Source organism: Thermobia domestica, chromosome 15, assembly GCF_964235325.1.
Source record: "Thermobia domestica chromosome 15, izTheDome1.hap1.1, whole genome shotgun sequence".
NCBI lineage: Eukaryota > Metazoa > Arthropoda > Insecta > Zygentoma > Lepismatidae > Thermobia > Thermobia domestica.
In genome coordinates, this window is record NC_137468.1 from 199,192,397 (window position 1) to 199,213,527 (window position 21,131).

The window sequence follows — 21,131 nt, forward strand, 5'->3', positions numbered from 1 at the left end:
ACCATTGAGACATTTTCTCGGAATTACAAGATCTACAACATATCACAGTTTCAGTCATTTCTATCGAAATCCAGAACATCACTATGTTCCGATACTTTCAAGAAAGTAGCCCGGTAGTGGCCAAATGGTCAGTAATTATTGGTTGTGCCCATTAGGACACTTTCTCAGAATCACAATATCTACAACATATCACAGTTTCAGTCATTTTTAATGAAATCCAGAAAATCACTATTTTGGATTACTATCCTAAAAGTGGCCCTGTAGTGGCCAAACGGTCAGTGATTAGTGGTTGTGTCCTTTTCTCAGAATCACAAGACCTACAACATATCACAGTTTCAGTCATTTTTACCGAAATCCAGAACATCACCATCTTTGGTTACTTTCAAGAAAGTGGCCTGGTTGTGGCCAAAGGTCAGTGATTAGTTTGTGTGCCCATCGAGACCTTTTCGTGGAATCACAAGATCTATAACATATGAAAGTTTCAGTCATTTTTACCTAAATCCAGAACATCACCATGTTCCGTTACTTTAAAAAATGTGGCCCTGTAATGGCCAAACGCTCAGTATTTATTGGTTGTGCCCATTAGGACATTTTCTCAGAATCACAATATCTACAATATATCAGTTTCAGTCATTTCTATCGAAATCAAGAACATCACCATGTTCCGTTACTTTCAAGAAAGTGGCCCAGTAATGGCCAAACGCTCAGTATTTATTGGTTATGCCCATTAAGACATTGTCTCAGAATCACAAGATCTACAACATATCACAGTTTCAGTAATTTTTACCGAAATCCAGAACATCACCATCTTCGGTTACTTTGAAGAAAGTGGCCTGGTTATTGCCAAACGGTCAGTGATTAGTGGGTGTGCCCATTCAGACCTTTTCTCGGAATCAGAAGATCTACAACATATCACAGTTTCAGTCATTTTTACCGAAATCCAGAACATCACCGTGGCCCTGTAGTGGCCAAACGCTCAGTAATTATTGGTTGTGCCCATTAGGACATTTTTTCAGAATCACCACATCTACAACATATCACAGTTTCAGTCATTTTCACCGAAATCCAGAACATCACCATATTCCGTTACTTTTAAAAAAGTGCCCTCGTCGTGTCCAAACGGCCAGTGATTATTGGCTGTCTCCATTAAGACATTTTCTCACAATCACAATGGCTACAACACATCGCAATTTCAGTCAATTTTACCGAAATTTTCGATTACTATCCAAAAAGTGGCCCTGTAGTGGCCAAACGGTTACTGATTAGGTGTTGAACCATTTTCTCAGAACTACAAGATCTACAACTTATCACAGTTTCAGTCATTTTTACCTAAATCCAGAACATCACCATGTTCCGTTACTTTAAAAAATGTGGCCCTGTAATGGCCAAACGCTCAGTATTTATTGGTTGTGCCCATTAGGACATTTTCTCAGAATCACAATATCTACAATATATCAGTTTCAGTCATTTCTATCGAAATCAAGAACATCACCATGTTCCGTTACTTTCAAGAAAGTGGCCCAGTAATGGCCAAACGCTCAGTATTTATTGGTTATGCCCATTAAGACATTGTCTCAGAATCACAAGATCTACAACATATCACAGTTTCAGTAATTTTTACCGAAATCCAGAACATCACCATCTTCGGTTACTTTGAAGAAAGTGGCCTGGTTATTGCCAAACGGTCAGTGATTAGTGGGTGTGCCCATTCAGACCTTTTCTCGGAATCAGAAGATCTACAACATATCACAGTTTCAGTCATTTTTACCGAAATCCAGAACATCACCGTGGCCCTGTAGTGGCCAAACGCTCAGTAATTATTGGTTGTGCCCATTAGGACATTTTTTCAGAATCACCACATCTACAACATATCACAGTTTCAGTCATTTTACCTAATTCCAGAACATCACCATTTTAGCTTACTTTCAAAAATGTGGTCTCGTAGTGTCCAAACGGCCAGTGATTATTGGCTGTACCCATTAAGACTATTTCTCAGAATAACAATATCTACAACGTATCAGTTTCAGTCGTTTTAACCGAAATCCAGGCCATCAATATTTTCGGTTCTTTCAAGAAAGCGGCCTGCTTCTGGCCAATGGTCAGCGATTAGTGGTTATGCCTATTAAGACCTTCCCTCAGAATCAGCAATCTACAACATATCACAGTTTCAGTCATTTTTACCGAAATCCAGGACATCAACATTTTCGGTTACGTTCAAGATAGTGGCCTGTAATGGCCAAACGGAAACTGAGTAGTATGTTTGACCATTGAGACATTTTCTCGGAATTACAAGATCTACAACATACCACAGTTTCAGTCATTTCTATCGAAATCAAAAACATCACCATGTTCCGTTACTTTCAAGAAACTGGCCCAGTAATGGCCAAACGCTCAGTATTTATTGATTATGCCCATTAGGACATTTTCTCAGAATCACAAGATCTACAACATATCACAGTTTCAGTAATTTTTACCGAAATCCAGAACATCACCATCTTCGGTTACTTTCAAGAAAGTGGCCTGGTTATTGCCAAACGGTCAGTGATTAGTGGGTGTGCCCATTCAGACCTTTTCTCGGAATCAGAAGATCTACAACATATCACAGTTTCAGTCATTTTTACCGAAATCCAGAACATCACCGTGGCCCTGTAGTGGCCAAACGCTCAGTAATTATTGGTTGTGCCCATTAGGACGTTTTCTCAGAATCACCACATCTACAACATATCACAGTTTCAGTCATTTTTACCGAAATCCAGAACATCACCATGTTCCGTTACATTCAAAAAAGTCGCCCTGTAGTGGCCAAAGGTCAGTGATTAATGGTTGTGCCTATTAAGACTTTTTCTTAGAATCACCACATCTACAACATATCACAGTTTCAGTCATTTTTACCGAAATCCAGAACATCACCATGTTCCGTTACTTTCAAAAAAGTGGCCTAACGGTCAGTAATTATTGGTTGTGCCCATTAGGATATTTTCTCAGAATCACAATATCTACAACATATCACAGTTTTAGTCATTTTTACCGAAATCAAGAACATCGCCATCTTCGGTTAGTTTCAAAATAGTGGCCTCGTGGTGGCCAAACGATCAGTGATTAGTGGTTGTACTCATTAAGACCTTTTCTCAGAATCACAATATCTACAAAATATCACAGTTTCAGTGATTTTACCGAAATTCAGAACATGGCCATCTTCGGTTACTTTCAAGAAAGTGGCCTGGTTGTTGCCAAACGGTCAGTGATTAATGGGTGTGCCCATTCAGACCTTTTCTCGGAATCAGAAGATCTACAACATATCACAGTTTCAGTCATTTTTACCGAAATCCAGAACATCACCGTGGCCCTGTAGTGGCCAAACGCTCAGTAATTATTGGTTGTGCCCATTAGGACATTTTCTCAGAATCACCACATCTACAACATATCACAGTTTCAGTCATTTTTACCGAAATCCAGAACATCACCATATTCCGTTACTTTTAAAAAAGTGCCCTCGTCGTGTCCAAACGGCCAGTGATTATTGGCTGTCCCCATTAAGACTTTTTCTCACAATCACAATGGCTACAACACATCGCAATTTCAGTCAATTTTACCGAAATCCAGGCCATCAATATTTTCGGTTACTTTCAAGAAAGTGGCCTGGTTATGGCCAAAGGTCAGTGACTAATGGTTGTGCCTATTAAGACTTTTTCTTAGAATCACCACATCTACAACATATCACAATTTCAGTCATTTTTACCGAAATCCAGAACATCACCATGTTCCGTTACATTCAAAAAAGTCGCCCTGTAGTGGCCAAAGGTCAATGATTAATGGTTGTGCCTATTAAGACTTTTTCTTAGAATCACCACATCTACAACATATCACAGTTTCAGTCATTTTTACCGAAATCCAGAACATCACCATGTTCCGTTACTTTCAAAAAAGTGGCCTAACGATCAGTAATTATTGGTTGTGCCCATTAGGATATTTTCTCAGAATCACAATATCTACAACATATCACAGTTTTAGTCATTTTTACCGAAATCAAGAACATCGCCATCTTCGGTTAGTTTCAAAATAGTGGCCTCGTGGTGGCCAAACGATCAGTGATTAGTGGTTGTGCTCATTAAGACCTTTTCTCAGAATCACAATATCTACAAAATATCACAGTTTCAGTGATTTTACCGAAATCCAGAACATGGCCATCTTCGGTTACTTTCAAGAAAGTGACCTTGTTGTGGCCAAACGGTCATTGATTAGTGTTTGTGCCCATTAAGACCTTTTCTCAGAATTACCACATCTACAACATATCACAGTTTCAGTCATTTTACCGAAATCCAGAAAGTGGCTATCTTCGGTTACTTTCAAAATAGTGGCCTCGTGGTGGCCAAACGGTCATTGATTAGTGTTTGTGCCCATTAAGACCTTTTCTCAGAATCTCAATATCTACAACATATCACAGTTTTAGTCATTTTTACCGAAATCAAGAACATCGCCATCTTCGGTTACTTTCAAAACAGTGGCCTCGTAGTGGCCAAACGATCAGTGATTAGTGGTTGTGCTCATTAGGACCTTTTCCCAGAATCACAATATCTACAACATATCACCGTTTCAAGCAATTGCTATGAAATCCAAAATAACGTTAAGTTCTGCTGTTGGCAAAAATGTGGCTCTGTAGTTACCAAACGGTCAGTGATTGCTGGTTGTGCTTGTTGAGACTTTTTCTCAGGATCACAACATCTACAACACATCACAGTTTTACTGATTTTCATTGAAATCCAGAATATCACTATGTTTGGCTGTTTTCAAAAAAGTAGCCCTGTAGTGGCCAAATATCAGTGTTTGGTGGTTATGGCCATTAGGGCCTTTTCGGAATCACAATATCTACAACATCACGGTTTTAGTATTTTTGTCCAAAATCTCGAATGTCGTTTTCTTCGGCTTTTTTTAAGAAATGGCCTCATGGTGGCCAAACGGCCAACGATTTTTGGTTGTGTCCATTGAGACTTTTTCTCAGGAACATAATGTCTACAACATAACACGGTTCCAAGCAATTCCACCGAAATCCAATTTCCATAAAGATTGTTCTGGGTCCTTTCTCATTTCGAAGGAGCATTGCCTCTGCAAAACTTCTCTGTAAAAAACTTCAAAACCCGTATTTTGTACTTTGAAGTCATCTTTGCATCGGCAGAGTATCGTTTCTTTAATTTGGTCCTTTTAAAACAAAGGTACCCTTTTTTAAAAGGGACCCTTTGCCTCCTTTAACCTGTTCTCCGAAAGAAACAAAAAAAAACATGTGTGCATTTATTTTCGGTCTAGTATATATGTGCCAAGTTTGAAGAAAATCAGATGAATAGAAATCCTTGTGAAGCTATCTCCTTTATAGTTTCACTTTTTGGTCTTGACAAGTCGTTTGTCCCGAAGTTCTCAATTTCTTTATTACCTCAAATTGCATTGTAAATAAATGCACTTGCAAATTTGCAATATTATATACTGTAATTTCTTAGCCGATACAATTTTCTGTCCCCGAAAAACAAGAAAGCACCCGTCAAAAGCAATTCTTCGAACTTTCCCCTAGAATTTATCATAAGAAAGTTTTTTTGTTCCTCTCTCTCAGAGATTTGCATCCTTTTACCTTTAGGGCCACTCATTGACAAAAGGTACTCACATTCCAGACAGCAATTTAAACTTGCTGCAAGTTGCCACAAACTTGCTGTTGCAAGGTAAATTAGCTTGCCGCAAGCTATACTATGCAAGCCAATTAGCTTGCTTTAAGCTTGTGGCAAGCTAGTTAGTTACATCTGGGCAAGGCTTGGGGCAAGCTTGTCTTCACAAGTTAAACACAATTCAAATTATCTCAAACGCAAGCCAAGTATAAGCGTATTCTCATCAATGGCAAGCTTTATTAAGCTTATTGCAAACGAAGCACACGCCAAAGAAGTTATATGGAATCTTGCACTAAGCGAATTTACATAAAACAGTATGAAATCAGTATAATTTAACCGTCTGACTAAATCTATGCTACAATATATTGTCCCCTCACCTCCCCAATTATTGAAGCACATGCACAACCATGAAAACACCGCTATCATATGACCGCTATATACAGACATGCTCTTAGGTAGGTCAGACATTGGGAAAGTAGACGATTTTTAATAATAATAATAATAATAATAATAATAATAATTATTATTATTATTATTATTATTATTATTATTATTATTATTATAACAATTAGGTTTACAACTAGGGTCCCATCTCTTTATCTTGTATGAGAGGCCCGCTAGTCAGCTAAGCCATTGGTGTTCCTTATTCTGTGTTTCTCTCTCTTTCTGTGTCGTGTGGATGTTTGTTTTGGGGTGTTAGGCTTTTATATTAAACCTTTACATTATATAATCTTTTTCTTTTTTTACGAGATTTTCTTTTGGAAAAGGAAAGAAACTGCTTTCCTCTTATGTGTGTTTCTTACCATTCACCTTGTTTGAACTGCTTAGGTAAGATGATTTTGTAACTTTTATGTCATTCATTGCCATCACGATAATAAAATGGTAAGTCTTAACAATTTATTTTATTCTCTTATTTGCAGTTTGCCACACTGATATATTTGTAACAAAATTGAGGTTTGGTCCAACGCCTTTCGAATGTGCAACCAACCCAAGCGCTGAGCTTTTTGGGTTGCCTGCTATTGCAGGAAAGGGAGAACTGCAGGTGGTAATGCACTTTTGGAGTCGTGTATACATATATGTCGACGAATACATTACAATACACTGAATTGAATCATAATTTAACTATTCAATAAATTATAAATGCTATTACTTTGACATTAAAATCAACCACATTTTCATTAAATCACACAAATCAATTATTTTCTTTCGTTACTTAAATAAATATTCCTACATAAGTGAAATAAATATAAGCCACATGAACTGCAAAGTCAGTATATATTACTACTAATGAGTAATTGAAAAAGATCAATATCAAAAAAGAAATGATATATTGTTATGTAATTAATAAAAGAAATTACTGAAAAACTTTTTTTAAAAATCGCAATTAGGATCTTGTAAAAGAAGAATGCCTGGTCTGATCTTATTTACTGCACTACGAATGTGCTGAACATTCATGAATAAATGTACTTTTCTATAAACAGTAAATTTTGACTTTTCCAAGACCTTATGGTTTTATTACATATTTGAGTTTAAGCGATGTAATCACAGACATCAATTCCTTTGTAATATTCATAATTACGAATTACATCAAAGTATTACGTATTGAGCGGACATTTGGCTGAGGCCAAGGAAAATGGAAGACTGTAAAGCACTTTAATCGCTCATTGCGACAAAAACTTGTCATAAAAACTTACTGAACTTCCTAACGACATGTTTGAATTCAGTATTCTGCTTCATATTCCAGAACAAATATTAACTACAGATGAAAATTCTAATCCAATGGCTTCTACTATGAACTAAATTCATTGGTTGACGGGACTTGCTTCTCAACCAGAAGTTGTAGCCACAATATTTCTGTATTTGTATCAATAAGATAAATACCCGATATGAAATTTCCTTTCTAAACAATTACTGAAATCCTAATTGTATTTATGCACTCACTTGGTAATCAATAGCTTTTATATATACAGGGTGTTTCAAAACAATACCAACAACGTTTGGCAGGTGATTCTTGACACCAAAATAAGACAAAAATGTATAGACCAACCTGAGTGCACAAATGCTTTCTTTCAGAGTTATAGGCTACCGAAAACATGAAGAAATGAACTTTAAACGTCCACAGCTCCAAAACTATAGGACCTACCGTAGTCGGGTAAAGACTTCACTAAGGAACTAATATGTGCAATATCCAAATATCCAAGTTTCAGAATCCTGCGATAGTTCCGCAACAATATGTATGGAGGTAGTTGGTATTTCAAATTATATGCCCGTAGCTACACTACTTCTATGAAAATTCTTGAGTGAGTACTTTAGGATTCTGAAACATGTATTTTTGGATAAGGCACATATTAGTTCGTAAGTGGTCTTGACCCGACTACGTTATGCCTCATAGTTTTGGAGCTATAGACCTTTAAAGTTCATTTGTTCATGTTTTCGGCAGCCCATAACTTCAAATGGAAGCATTTGTGCACCCAAGTTGGTATATACTTTTCATATTATTTTGGTGTCAAGAATCACCTGCCAAACGTTGTCGGTGTTGTTTTGAAACACCCTATATATATCGTGTGTTCTAACAATGGCGCCTACGGACCACAGGCTATTTTTCTAGAGGTCAAAATAAAGCGAAAATGTTCTATGGTGTTGTGCTCTCCGGGGCCTCCTTCAGCCGCTACGGGGAATCAAAATTTTACAATGTGGCAACGTCGCAGATTAACTTGGAATCATTAGCGCATTACTCTTCGAGTACATCATGTAGTTAAATCGATTGCTACACTAATAATTGCTGCTAGTATTTATCTATATCGACTTTAGCTGCCACCTGCAAAGAATTGATGTAACTATTTGATAGATTGGTAGATCGGCTCTACAGTTCTATATTTACGACGTTGCCACATAGTGCAATTTGTGTCTCCAGACGAGGACCCTAAAGTGGAAGCAACTCACATCAAAATAAGAAAAAAAAGTTAATATGGACTCGTGGTCAAAAGTGCATAGTTTCAGAGCTAGGATTGTCCAAAACCGTGGGAAACTGAACTTTGGAGGCGAATATCTATAAAACTACTAGCAGCGTTCACCCCGCTTCGCTGCGGTCACCCCGGAACGCAATAAACTTTGTTACTTAGATAATTTTTACTTTTTCGCTTTCAAATTGCAGTAAATGTTAACATTATAGCGCCTGTCATTTATGTTAACCCGCCGAGTGACACGGTCATGCGGGTTGCATATAAATACGTTTATTTTTATACCTATGATGAACTAACAAAGGATTTGTACGTTATGGACACTTGAATGGTCAATTATCTCAAGACACTGGTAATTAAAAATTAAAGTGATATGATAAAAACCATCTAGGGTCCAAATCCTAATAACCCCCCAAAAATAAAAGAAATTGGTTCAGCCGTATTAGCGTGATGAGGGAACAAAGGATTTGTACGTTCTCTTTTATAATATAGATTAGCTATTGAGCTGAGGCGACATGTTATTGTCTTAGGCTTGTAAGCCACTCTATCCAAAAATGCATGATTCTAAATCATTCAGTGGCGGCAGAAGGGAGTCCCCCACAGGAAGTGGGGGAGGGGGGTCCGGACATTCCGTTAGGACAGATGAGTCCGATTCATGACAGATAGAACAATGTACCACCAAGTAACAAAAAGGCTTTGAAAGACCATCAATATTTTGAACAAAATCTAAATGACGAAGGATTTTTGGTGTGTTGTGCGAGGTTGCATACAGTTGGGGCTGAATGTAGTGGATACTAGGGAATTGAATAATATCATTACATCTGCAGGTTCATGACCCATACTCATGATCTGTGTGCTAGAGGAGACCGACATTAATAATAAGTAATGATTTTGGAAGAGTTGATCCAATGAAAGTTTGCAAGAAAATGTGAGTATGCCTCGCATAAAAAATGAACATAACAAGAGATAGAATTATCTTAATTACAAACTCAATCTGTCGTACATCTAAAGGGGAACCCTTTGTCATATAGGTGCACACTAACATTGGGTTACCATGTACCCCCTTTTCTCCCTCCCACGTAGCGAATAACAGATTGTTTACAACATATTGGACACACAAATGCTACAATATGTTATGTAACTAAAAGAGAGAAAAGTCGTGTTAAGAAATTAGATAGCTCGAGAAGAGTTAATAACTTATCCTTTCAGATTAATTTGAAACATATATATTCAAGTGTGAGCCTCTTTAGTATTGGCGTAAGTGGTACTTCAAAGACTTTTCTTATGACTGCATGGACTGATATGTTTAAAGACAGTTTCATAGGATTCATCAGCTCCACAAATTACATTTTAAAAAAACAATTAGAAAGGAAATCTTTTCAAAACAATAAAAACACAAAATGATTTTGTAAGACGAAATTTTATTTTCACAATTACATCGATCCTAATAAGGCACAAGTTATGATACACATTTGACTCGTTCAAAGACACACATCCACTCTTGTTATCAAACTTCTGGTCAACATTAAACAAATTGTCATAAGAACTGACCAAAAATTGTGTTGAATCCGAACAGTTTGTGCATTATACAAAACATTGTTAGTTTAAAAATAAAGTATAAAAAGCAATTAGGGTCAGTCTCCACTTTAACAAAGGACGGGTTTACAATAGCAGTAACAGGAATTCATGAAACTATGTAAATGAAATCATGCATCATAAATAGTTTAATGCAATCACAATAATGTCCTCTTTTATACAAAGTAATAGCAATTAATGTGTAATAATTTTTCAAGTATATTGCTCAATATATACTATGATTTTTGCCTTTATTACTGGAACATTTTGAACCGTATTGTACAAACAGTGATTATGCTATTAGACTGGAATTTTATCCTTGAATTTTAAATGTAATATATATAATGTAGCTGTAGCATGTAATTAGATCAGAATGTCACAGATTCATATCGTTACAAAAAAGAAAAAGAAAAGCCTGGTATTCCTATGCAAACTACTTAATGCTATATGGCTTACAAAAAGATATTACCATACAACTTCGGAAGGCAATTTCTTATTATGAACTGAAAAAAACTTCTAATGGATACGGATTGAAAAACGTCCGTTTCCATAATAGCTGTTGACAGAAGTCCAAAACATTACAAATAACGAGCTACTTTAAAGATATCGGACCTACACAAAATGGTTTGATATAGCATAAAAATACTAATATGCATATTTTCTAATCCTCAGTCAATTTGCAACTAATTTTAAAAGATGTCATTTTCTGAAGCGAAAATTTTCTAATAATTCGATGCGAACAAAATTCGATAAACAAGAAGCGCAAATATATTATTTAAATAAAAATAAATACCTAGATACTCACAGTAAGTTGGATAAAATTTAAACTAGTTTGTTTATAATGTCTCGTAATAAGTTAATCTCTTCAACAAGGTTTATTTATTTATTTATTTTAATAGCTAATTTTAAGCTCGTACCGCTATTGTAATTAAAAAATTTCCCATGCTTTTAGAGACTTCTAAGAATTTGCTTAAGAACTTTTTTTTTTTAACTGCAACATTTATATTATGTTTCTACCAATTTTACTAAATTTCCTAAGTTGTAACGTTCATTTCCATCCGATTAGAGACAAAATATGCATATTTAATTCTGAATCAAACTAAAATATTAAAGATTTAATTTTGAGCTTGTTCCCTTGCTTATTGTTGAAGCCAATTACATACTAAACAATATTTTGAAAGTATGAAACCTTATAAAAGAAGCCTACACATAATCCCAGTCTAAGTAATGTAACCACCTGAATGTACAGTCCAAAAATAAATAGCTGAATACTGGTCTGTAGCTGATACAATGGTTTTAAGGCTAGAATATGTTACTGGCACAGTTCACTTTCAAGAAGATGAAAAAGAAATAACTAAGAAATATTGACTACATGGACCAACTTAAGGGTTTCAGTTTTACTTTTAGATACAAGATTGCACGAACTTATCTTCTAAAATCACATCATACACTCATTTAAGTACGAACAATCTCCTGTAACAGAGGAACTCTGTATATGGACTGATAATTAGTTTACTGTCACGTAATAGATCTCAGGTAAGATTCTATCACACTGTCTCTTTTCTGCACATTGACTCACACTGAATTAACATCCACACATAACAAAAATCTGGAAATACAACAACCAAAACATCTGCTAGTGTTTTTTTAAAAAAAAAGAAAAAGTAAAGCAGGTAACTAAAATGAAGGACTATCAAATGTCTCAGGAATGTACAGAATGCAAAATAAATAAAACTGACAACACTGACCACATAGCGCTTTTAATTTCTGATTGAAATTGTATTATGCTGTATTACGACACGAACAAAAATGTGTCATATGTTAGTATTTTCTTTATAACAGAAGCGTTCATCAATGAAGCAGGCGGAGCTCCATCACACAACTATTATAAACTGTTTCAGATTCAGATTATTATACAAGTTTCCAATTGATAAACTAACCCTTGAGCCTTCTTCCCCTACTCCTTCCTATCTTTTAAGATCAGCACCTTTGCTTCGTATATGTTGTTCAAAACAATCTCATCTATTTGTCCTCAGAATTGGTTCATTTGGAAAATCTTACACTTCGTTTATTACCTACGGATTTTACCAAGAGCAATGAGTTAAGGGCTAAGGGGGGAAACGTAAATAGTCACGTGGCTCTATTATATTGTATTATTACGTATTATATATATATTAATTGACCCGTGTTAACGTAGGGTTGACGAATATGAATAATAGTATTGAATAGTACTGAATATGAACACTAAATCGAATAGGAAAATACAAAACGAATCAAATATATTTTCGTTGTGTATTTAGAAAAACAAATCTTTCAATATATTTTCCTGAACGTTCGTGAAGTTCGATATAACAAATACTCTAGAGTATGGTGATGAATATTTGCCTTTGATGGAAGCCTTACCTGGTCATGGAAACTCACCAAGTAAGTGTTCTAATATATATAAAATTTTAGGTGTAAGATATGTCTCAGGTTCAAGAATATATATAAAAATGTCTAATGACAGGAAGAAATAAAACGAGTGAACAGAAACTCAATACGACAAATATATCTGCTTCTTTTTTATTATTATTATTATTATTATTATTATATTATTATTATTATTATTATTATTATTATGTAATCATGTACACAAGTTATTGCATTTTTGTTTTCAAATGAACAGAAGAAATTAAACTTTATTATAATTTGATTTTCTTTCCTTTCCTCACAAAAACAGAATTTACAGAGACTTTATATTTTTTTAAATAGTTTCTGTAGGCTTTGAATGTTGATTTATTCAAGTATTACAGAAGAACAAATAGAAAGATGGAGAGATCAATATTTTATTTCAAGATAGATTGTTCCTAAACGAGAAGTGAACTGAGCGTGATTTTGTGCTCTTCATTCAATGATTATTAATGATTCACAGACATTTCTCAAAATGCACGTTAGTTCATAAGAAACGGTGTGCTCATACCAAACCCTATATAAAGATTACCAAACCAATTCTGAAGACTACAAGATAAGACCGTTCTTTACCTTTTACCCAACGTACAAGTAACTACATGATATATTACCCAGATCAATAAAGCAGTAAAATGTTCTCTTTCGAAATAATTTGATAAAATTTGAATGAACCAATTCAAGTATAATTCTTGGTAATGTCGACACAATTACGTTTACAGAAAACTGTTCCTAGGTACTGTTCAAACATGTTCAGTCCTAGCGCTGTTCTGAAGTTAGGACTGAACATATACGGGATGAAAACCTATTTCTGTGGGCGAGGGTACACAAATCACAAACTGAAAATTAACAACATAAAGGTAATATAGTAACTTACCTCAAGAGACTTTGAAAGATACCGTATACGCTCGCCTGTAGTCCGCACCGGAACTTTAAAGGTAATTTTCAAAAAACTCTACATGAAAGTATGGGTTACGGATATTTGTACTTTTATTTATTTATCTATGCATAACACTAATTTAATTCCTCTTGAGTCATGGTGAAGGGTGACTGTCTGCGTACAAAGGGAAGAAACTTGTCATACACCTTTCCAAAAAAAAAAAGGAGAAACTGCTTACAACTTGAATTTTAAATTTAATATGTCTGAGTCTACTGTGTTTGTGTATGAGCTTTTAAGTAGTGTTTGCTATGCAATTGAAAATGATTTGCATGGAGAAAATAAAGGCAAGATTTTAAAACTAGTTTATTGATTTTAAACAATCATAAATTAGTTATACTAATCTTCATTTCATATACATTCAATTAATATTGGCATTACATATGAGGTTCGAAGTAAAATTAACGAATTGAAATTTAATTATGGAAAAATGCAAGCTTTTGGATACGCGTTAAGTCTGCACCCATAGTTTGGTATAGTAATTTTAGTGTGGATATAACTCGAGCGAATACGGTAACTTAAAAACAGATACCTGAACAAGTTTTGGTTTTTGAACAGTCATATAATGTAATGAAACTGAAAAATAATTTATGTGAAAGATAATTCGATTTACATTAGTATTTCTTTAGTTTATTAACAAATAATTATAATTATACTAATACCAGAAACAAAAAAGAACGCTACAGAAATACATTACAAGACGTAATTATGACGTCAGACTAAACATGACAAGAAAAATTGTTATGAACTTAGAAATTTATCAGAAGTACACTAAAAAAAATGAAAAGTAAAAACAAGAAATTCGACTGTTCATTTTTTAATGTCTTCTCTATTTTTCGTGTGTTAACGAAGAGTTAACAAGCATAAACAATAGTATTACACTAAACTGAACAGGAAAATATAAAACATCGTTGGTTTCGTTGTATCTTTACAGCAATAAATCTTTCAATACATTTTGACGAACATTCATGAAGTGTGATGTAACAAATATTCTACAATATCATGCTAATATTTGCATTTAATACGAGTTTACTTTGTCATGGAAATACTCACCAATTCATGTGTTCTCTTCTTGTTTTAATTGCTAATATGTCAGCGACTGAATCTATTAGATAAACAAAAAAAAAATAAATAAATAAATTCTTTACTTTGTTTTGGTCATGCATTTTCCATATTCTTTTCTTGTATTGCATACTACGCGTTACGAATTTAACTATATAAAATGCGTACCCATTAAATTTTGCATTCCTGAAAGATTAGTCCATATTAAAAGATGCCATTTGGAACACTTTTTAAGCTGAAATGTACTATGGTGAACCAAAATATCGATTTATCTAATATTCAGAAATCAGGAGATTAAAAGGAAATATTTCGTTGGATGAAGCTAATTATGTATAATGAAAGGAATTGAAAGTTCAGAAATCATTTTCTGTTATCAAAGCACGTACTAATTAAACAGTATCAAACTTAACAAAAGATTATAAATTGTAGTGAATTATAACAAGATATAATGTGCATGAAGTTCAGACTAACTACGATGAAATTGTATTAACAAAACTTCGTTGCATAAATTAAATTACTCGAACTTCTTAGGAAAACCCGGATTATGTACTAAGCAAACAAGTTTTTATTTTATCCATGATGTTAGGAACTTTCAAGAAATATGATCTGTTAAAAATGAATGTATGTTCGAACTTTACTTTGAAAACCATTTAAACACCCAATGCGAAGAAAAATAACAATTTGATTATAAGTTGATATTGAATTTAGAGATAGCTATTGAAACGAATCTACGTAGTGAAATCACGATTAACGTTCTCATAACCATGAAAATTCCAAAATGGTTTTCGGATTCTCTTGTGGTGGGAAACAGTCCTATTGTCTGCAAAATTACGTGGATCTGTTTCAATAATTAACTATAGTTTTATTCATTCAATCCTTTAATTCTTCCCAATATAATTCTTTATTTCAATTCGTCTTTTTTTCCTTTCTTGCAAATTAAAACTAAAGAACATTCTACAACATGTGCTTCTACCTTCAAGAAAGTAATTTGAGAGAAACAATGATTTTACACATTAAATTCGAAGGTTTCGGAATGAAGTTTGAATAAATAATTTTAGAAATACTTACAAATTTTAGATAAGTTATTTCAATCTTCTTGTTAGAGAATGAACCCATACTATTTACTTTATTTGATGAATTTGATTCAATACTGAAATTTATAAACAATGATATTCGAAAATGAAAGTTTGATAGGAGTTTTCCATTAACAAAACAGGAATGTAAGAGAATGTAGGATTTAATTTAGAAGACTGGAATGTGTCTTTAAAATATAAATACATACAATGCAAAAATTTGAGTAAATAAATATGTTAACATGGTGGGCAAAAAATCCATTATGTATCGTAAATTAACAACATAATAATAGAGTGAATTTATTTGGCTACAATGAGTCTGGCTAAGCACGGCTTCCTCTGGCTATCGCACCAAGGAAATAATTATAACAGACTGTCTATTATTTGGATGTTTGTTGATTCAAAATATAAGTTTTGGATTCAAAAATAATTTAGAGTATGAAAACATGGAAATGAAACGGTAACAAATTGGAAACAGATCGGAAGGAAAAATTTGGTACTTTTGTTGATTCCATTAAAAGAGAAACTTTGAGAAATTAAATGTCAGAAAGGAAATAGAAATAATTTATTCATGTTTAGCAAGATTAACTTAGTCATTACAAAACAGCTGGAGTAGTATCTTCAACCCAAACTTCCTCTAACTATTCAATGCACTTAATTCCTTCAGTCTCGAGAGAAATTACCTCTCTCTGAAGCTTTAACAGTCAATCAGACTCCAAAGGTAGCAGAAGTTAACATCAAAACAGTTTCAATGGAGGCATCGAGATATGAATTTAGAAGGAGAATGAAACAACTTATTTATAAAGAACTGATAATTAATTCAAAGAATTTGAAACAATCTATACTATTATTATACTTCTGCAGGGGTAATTCATAGGTACAGTAAATTTCGCACGAAGTATATATATATATTTTTTTTTCTGAAATTGATAACATGATGTTTGATCCCTTTAAGCTTCGTTAACAAAGATAAGTTACAGCTTTTTATTTAAAAATCAATGTTTAACTAAACCCAGCTTTAGAAGTCTTCCTTAAAATTTATTTTCTAAAATTCTGGTCGTTTATGTTGTTTACCTATGATATAGCTGTCTTAAACGTAACTAAAATGAAAATTTAAAATGCGACTTCAATACAAACCAACCAACAGTTTTAGTAATCAATTGCATAAGCTTCTGTTTAAATGCAAATACTTAACAACTTAATTTAATTATGTGAATGTTGTATAGAGATGTGATGTATATGAATTGAAAAACAGCTGGAATTCGTTTGAGATCAACTTAAGAAAAGAAAGAAAAATAGGCAATTAGAATTGAATTATCAATAATAATACTTACAGATAATAATTCCACACACAAAACAGTCTCATTTACACATGATAATACTTCTAGAGTGCTGAGTGCATTTACAACTTTTCCCTTGTCATTACACGCTACAGAAATATATATATATTATATTTATATACGTATGTACATTTGCATTGTACAACATACTTCTCCGCACAAACCCAATACCATAATATATATATATATATATTTATATTTATTTATTTATTTTCAGCTTATTTCTTTTTACAATAGTGGAATGTTTCCTTGAGCCCACCATGCAGAAATTTCACTTTCGCTTACTCTCTCTACATAGTTTAACTTTTCTTTTTTTAACAAGATATGAAGAAATATAAACAATATTCATCCCTGCCTCATTATTATGAATAATTCATTGATCTTAAAAACAATCAAGCAATAGCAGAGTTACTTAAAAAACTATAGACTACACATACTGGGTGCAAACAGCAGGGATGATATATACATAGACGATGCCTATATAAGATAATTCACTCAACTTTCGTTGAGTTACCATTCGATAACAATCACACGCGTTCAACATTCAACCATTCAACAGAGACTGACTAATGTTATACAGTTTTTTTTGGTCCTAATGCTTCATAATTTAATATAGTTATAGAAATCGAACCAAGAAACTGTTTTGGAATTTCAAATCAAGATTGCTTAAAATATTTCGAAGTGAGACTGGAACTTATTATGATATTTCGGAAAATAATGATTTATAGTCAGCCTCTGTTATGAATTTATAATAACTTTTGCATATTTTCCATCTCGTGTAAATCTTGTGTTTGTAACTCGCTTTCATAATGTCTTCACAAAATCTAATATTTTATGAACTACAATCAACAGGATGTGTAAAAATATTATTACAAAAACACTCTAGGATATTTTAACGTGCATTCAGAACACTTTTTTCTTTACTTTTATTCAAAAGGTACACAAAATGGAGTGTGAAAACTCTAATTTGTTTGGTTGAAGTCTTAATGCAAATTAATGATATGTTCCACAACTGGACAAGAAATCAATAGTTTATTATTTCTTCAAACACTGTTTCCTCTCTCACATTGAAAGTATGTGTCCTCAATTTTTCATCATCCTAGACACAGCAGACATGTTCTCTTCATACCACCTTTTGCGTGCACCACACAATCGGTGCACAAGAAAGGTCCAGCCTTAACAATAAAATTATATCACCAAAAATTAAATTAATTTTCACATTGAATTATACACAAGTTCTTTACGAAAAACAACTGAGCAAACGTTGCACTCTCTCTCTCTTTCTCTCTCCCTTTCATTCTCTCTCTCTCTCTCTCTCTCTCGCACACAAGGGAAGGCTTCGTGTTTCTCTATGTTTCTTAGGCAGCTTGGATATGTTTGGTTCTTTTCCTCCCCTTCTTTCTTCTTTCTTTACTCTTCGTACTGACCAAACAACAATGGCACGATATGACGGAGAGCTTTCTTAGCTGAAAACAGAAAAAAAAAAAAGACTCATTAAAATACAAATTTCTAACAAGTTAATGAATGGATCGAAATACATACAGTGCAGCAATTAGAAGAGATGTTTTCTCTGCAAAATTAGTATTAGCACAGAAATTTTCATAGTTGTAAATTTTGTGAGTGACCTTGGGAACAAGAGCAGAAATTATCAGCTCCGCAGGTAGTTGCTGTGGTGCGTGGCATGGCTAGGTATACACTAGTGATATCTCATTACCGTTTCAACAATGGTACAAAAACTGAATGCCTCCCCTGTACGTTTCCAGAGGAAACTCCATCGGAAACATCTGAAAAGTTGGGAAAGGTTTATGAGGGAAACTAGCTTCATCGTTACTGTGTTTTTGAATAACATAAGAGATTCTGTGGAAAATGAAGAGCACCCAGATCCAAGCAAGTCAGCCAGAACAACTGAAATGATTGATGGAGTTCGGGATATCATTTTAAATTAACGAAATTCAAGTCTCAGGACAGTATGAGTCCCTGTGTGGATTATTCACCAAATAATAGTGATGGATTTAAAGAAACGAAAGCAGTGAGCATGTTTCATACCCCATTCTACAAGGTAGGAGCAGAAACTGGAAAGTATCTCCGTGAGTTTTTAACAAACAAACAAACAAAAAAAGCTGGTGTGTTACCATTCCCGGCATTCTCGCCAAACCTGTCCCGTCCTACTGTGTTCATTTTCTTTTCCACTAATTAAAGTATCACAAAAGGATTGATTTACGAACAACGTTTCAGTTGTACTGATATAAACTTTGAACACCAGTATAGTCTAGAACTCCCACAAGTTATTCCATGACGACTCGTAAAGCCTGGGCTTTACACAACTCAAACTGCTTTTCTTCAATGTGATGCATCGGAAGAATTCGGTATGATTCGTGGAGCTGCCTTCCGAACCCTGCTAGAGGTCAGCACGGGCCGGAATATTTAGCCTGGCGCGGCCCGTGAATTTATAATGTGAGGCCCGACCCGAGTCCAAAATATGTTTTAGCATTTAGGCCCGAGCCCGGCCTGAGCTCGTGTGATAATCAAATGAGCCCGAATTACAGAAACTTAATATCTAACACAAAATTGTATTTTTATTTACAACAATTACAAGTTTAATTTTGCAGTTGTGCTTTAAAAGTTCTCCAGAAAGAAAGATAAATATTGTTGTATAGTATATTTACAAAATTAGGCCCGAGAAATATGGTTGTATGTTTAAAAATTTACTGCCCGAGCCCGTCTAAACCTCTAATACCTGCGTGCCATTTTACAGAGAATGTCCAGAATGAGAACTACCTCTTGACGCCAAATTGGCGTCAATGGCACAGAGCAATAGGTATGAATGATGCCATATGGCGTCAAGTGACAGCGAACGAGTTAAGCATGATACAGGAGCCATGGGTTACGACCTTAATCTATTTCGTGACGCTGTTCGTCGTAAACCGAATTTATTTTTCCACTGAAATTAATGTAAAGACAATTAATCCGTCGTAGCCGAAAGAAGAACTGTTCACAAAACTTGTTCGTAAACTGAGTTGTTCGCAAATCGAAAAGTTTCGCAATTACAGAAGAAGGCAATAAAGATCATTTGAAACCTACTTCTAAAAGCCTCCTGCAAAACTGTTTTTCAGTTGAATGAAATCTTAACTGTCTCTTGCTCGTATATGCACAAAATATTGTATAAGTTAAAAGTAATGAAAGTTTTTGTAATTTACTAATGTTAATGATACACATTCATGTAATATAAGAAGACAAAAGACCAAAACTATACTTCAACTAATAAAATATTCTTTAGATGTCCACAAAACAATACAATAAGTTGCCGACGTACTTAAATGACATCCAAACCATAGAGAAATTCAGAAAGGAGCTGTTCAACTTTTTGTGTTGTAAAAGGTTTTACGATTTTAGATTATTTAATTTATGTTAAGTAAAATGAACGTAATATTACTAGTACTCAAGTATCTCAACTTTACATGACAATTTCTATATATTAATTGGTCTCTGACCCATGTACTAAACCTGGATGAAGAACTGAATAAACGAAATGTTATTGTATGCGTTAATGGAATTAGGCCCATTCCTCGAGTGAAAGAGGTTTTGACAAAAGTGGCAGTTATGTCAATTAGGGAGGCGATTGGAGATACAAATATCTCCAACTCTGACGTCATCCAAAAATATTGAGAACTCAACAAAATATATATATAAATCTTAAGACAACATGCTAACACGCTTGGGAATTCAAACAATCATTTTAGTTACATGTTAGGCCTCCTGGATAAAGCAGTGAAGTTTGTAAAATATTGCAGCAAAAAAATCTCCACGACGCACCACACAGATAACAACACTTGTTCTTTTATATAAATTAGTTAAAAGTGTATGGTAATGTATTAACGATTTTTAGATGGTTTAATAACAACAAACAAATCTTCCTGTCGTTCAGCACATGAAAGGCAACAACAGACCCAACAATGACAATAATTTGCATAAAACTGCCTTCGACTGGGTTTCACTTCCGAAATCTCGGTACTATTTCAACAATTCCTCTTATCGTTCTCGCCGAGTTGAAAATTCCTACTGCAAACTTACGTCACATCTTATGTTTACAG

The 21,131-nt window shown here is 34.1% G+C and overlaps 1 protein-coding gene across 10 annotated transcripts in view; it reads right to left on the reverse strand.

Moving 5' to 3' along the window:
• Window positions 1-10,541: 10,541 nt before the first annotated feature.
• The window catches only part of Pgant9 (polypeptide N-acetylgalactosaminyltransferase 9), a 925,839-nt gene continuing 915,249 nt past the window's right edge, over window positions 10,542-21,131 (reverse strand). For all 10 annotated transcript variants that reach the window (XM_081741029.1, XM_081741028.1, XM_081741019.1 and 7 more), the window contains one exon: window positions 10,542-18,506. The gene's annotated coding sequence lies outside the window, so the exon portion shown is untranslated. The remainder of the gene's footprint in view (window positions 18,507-21,131) is intronic.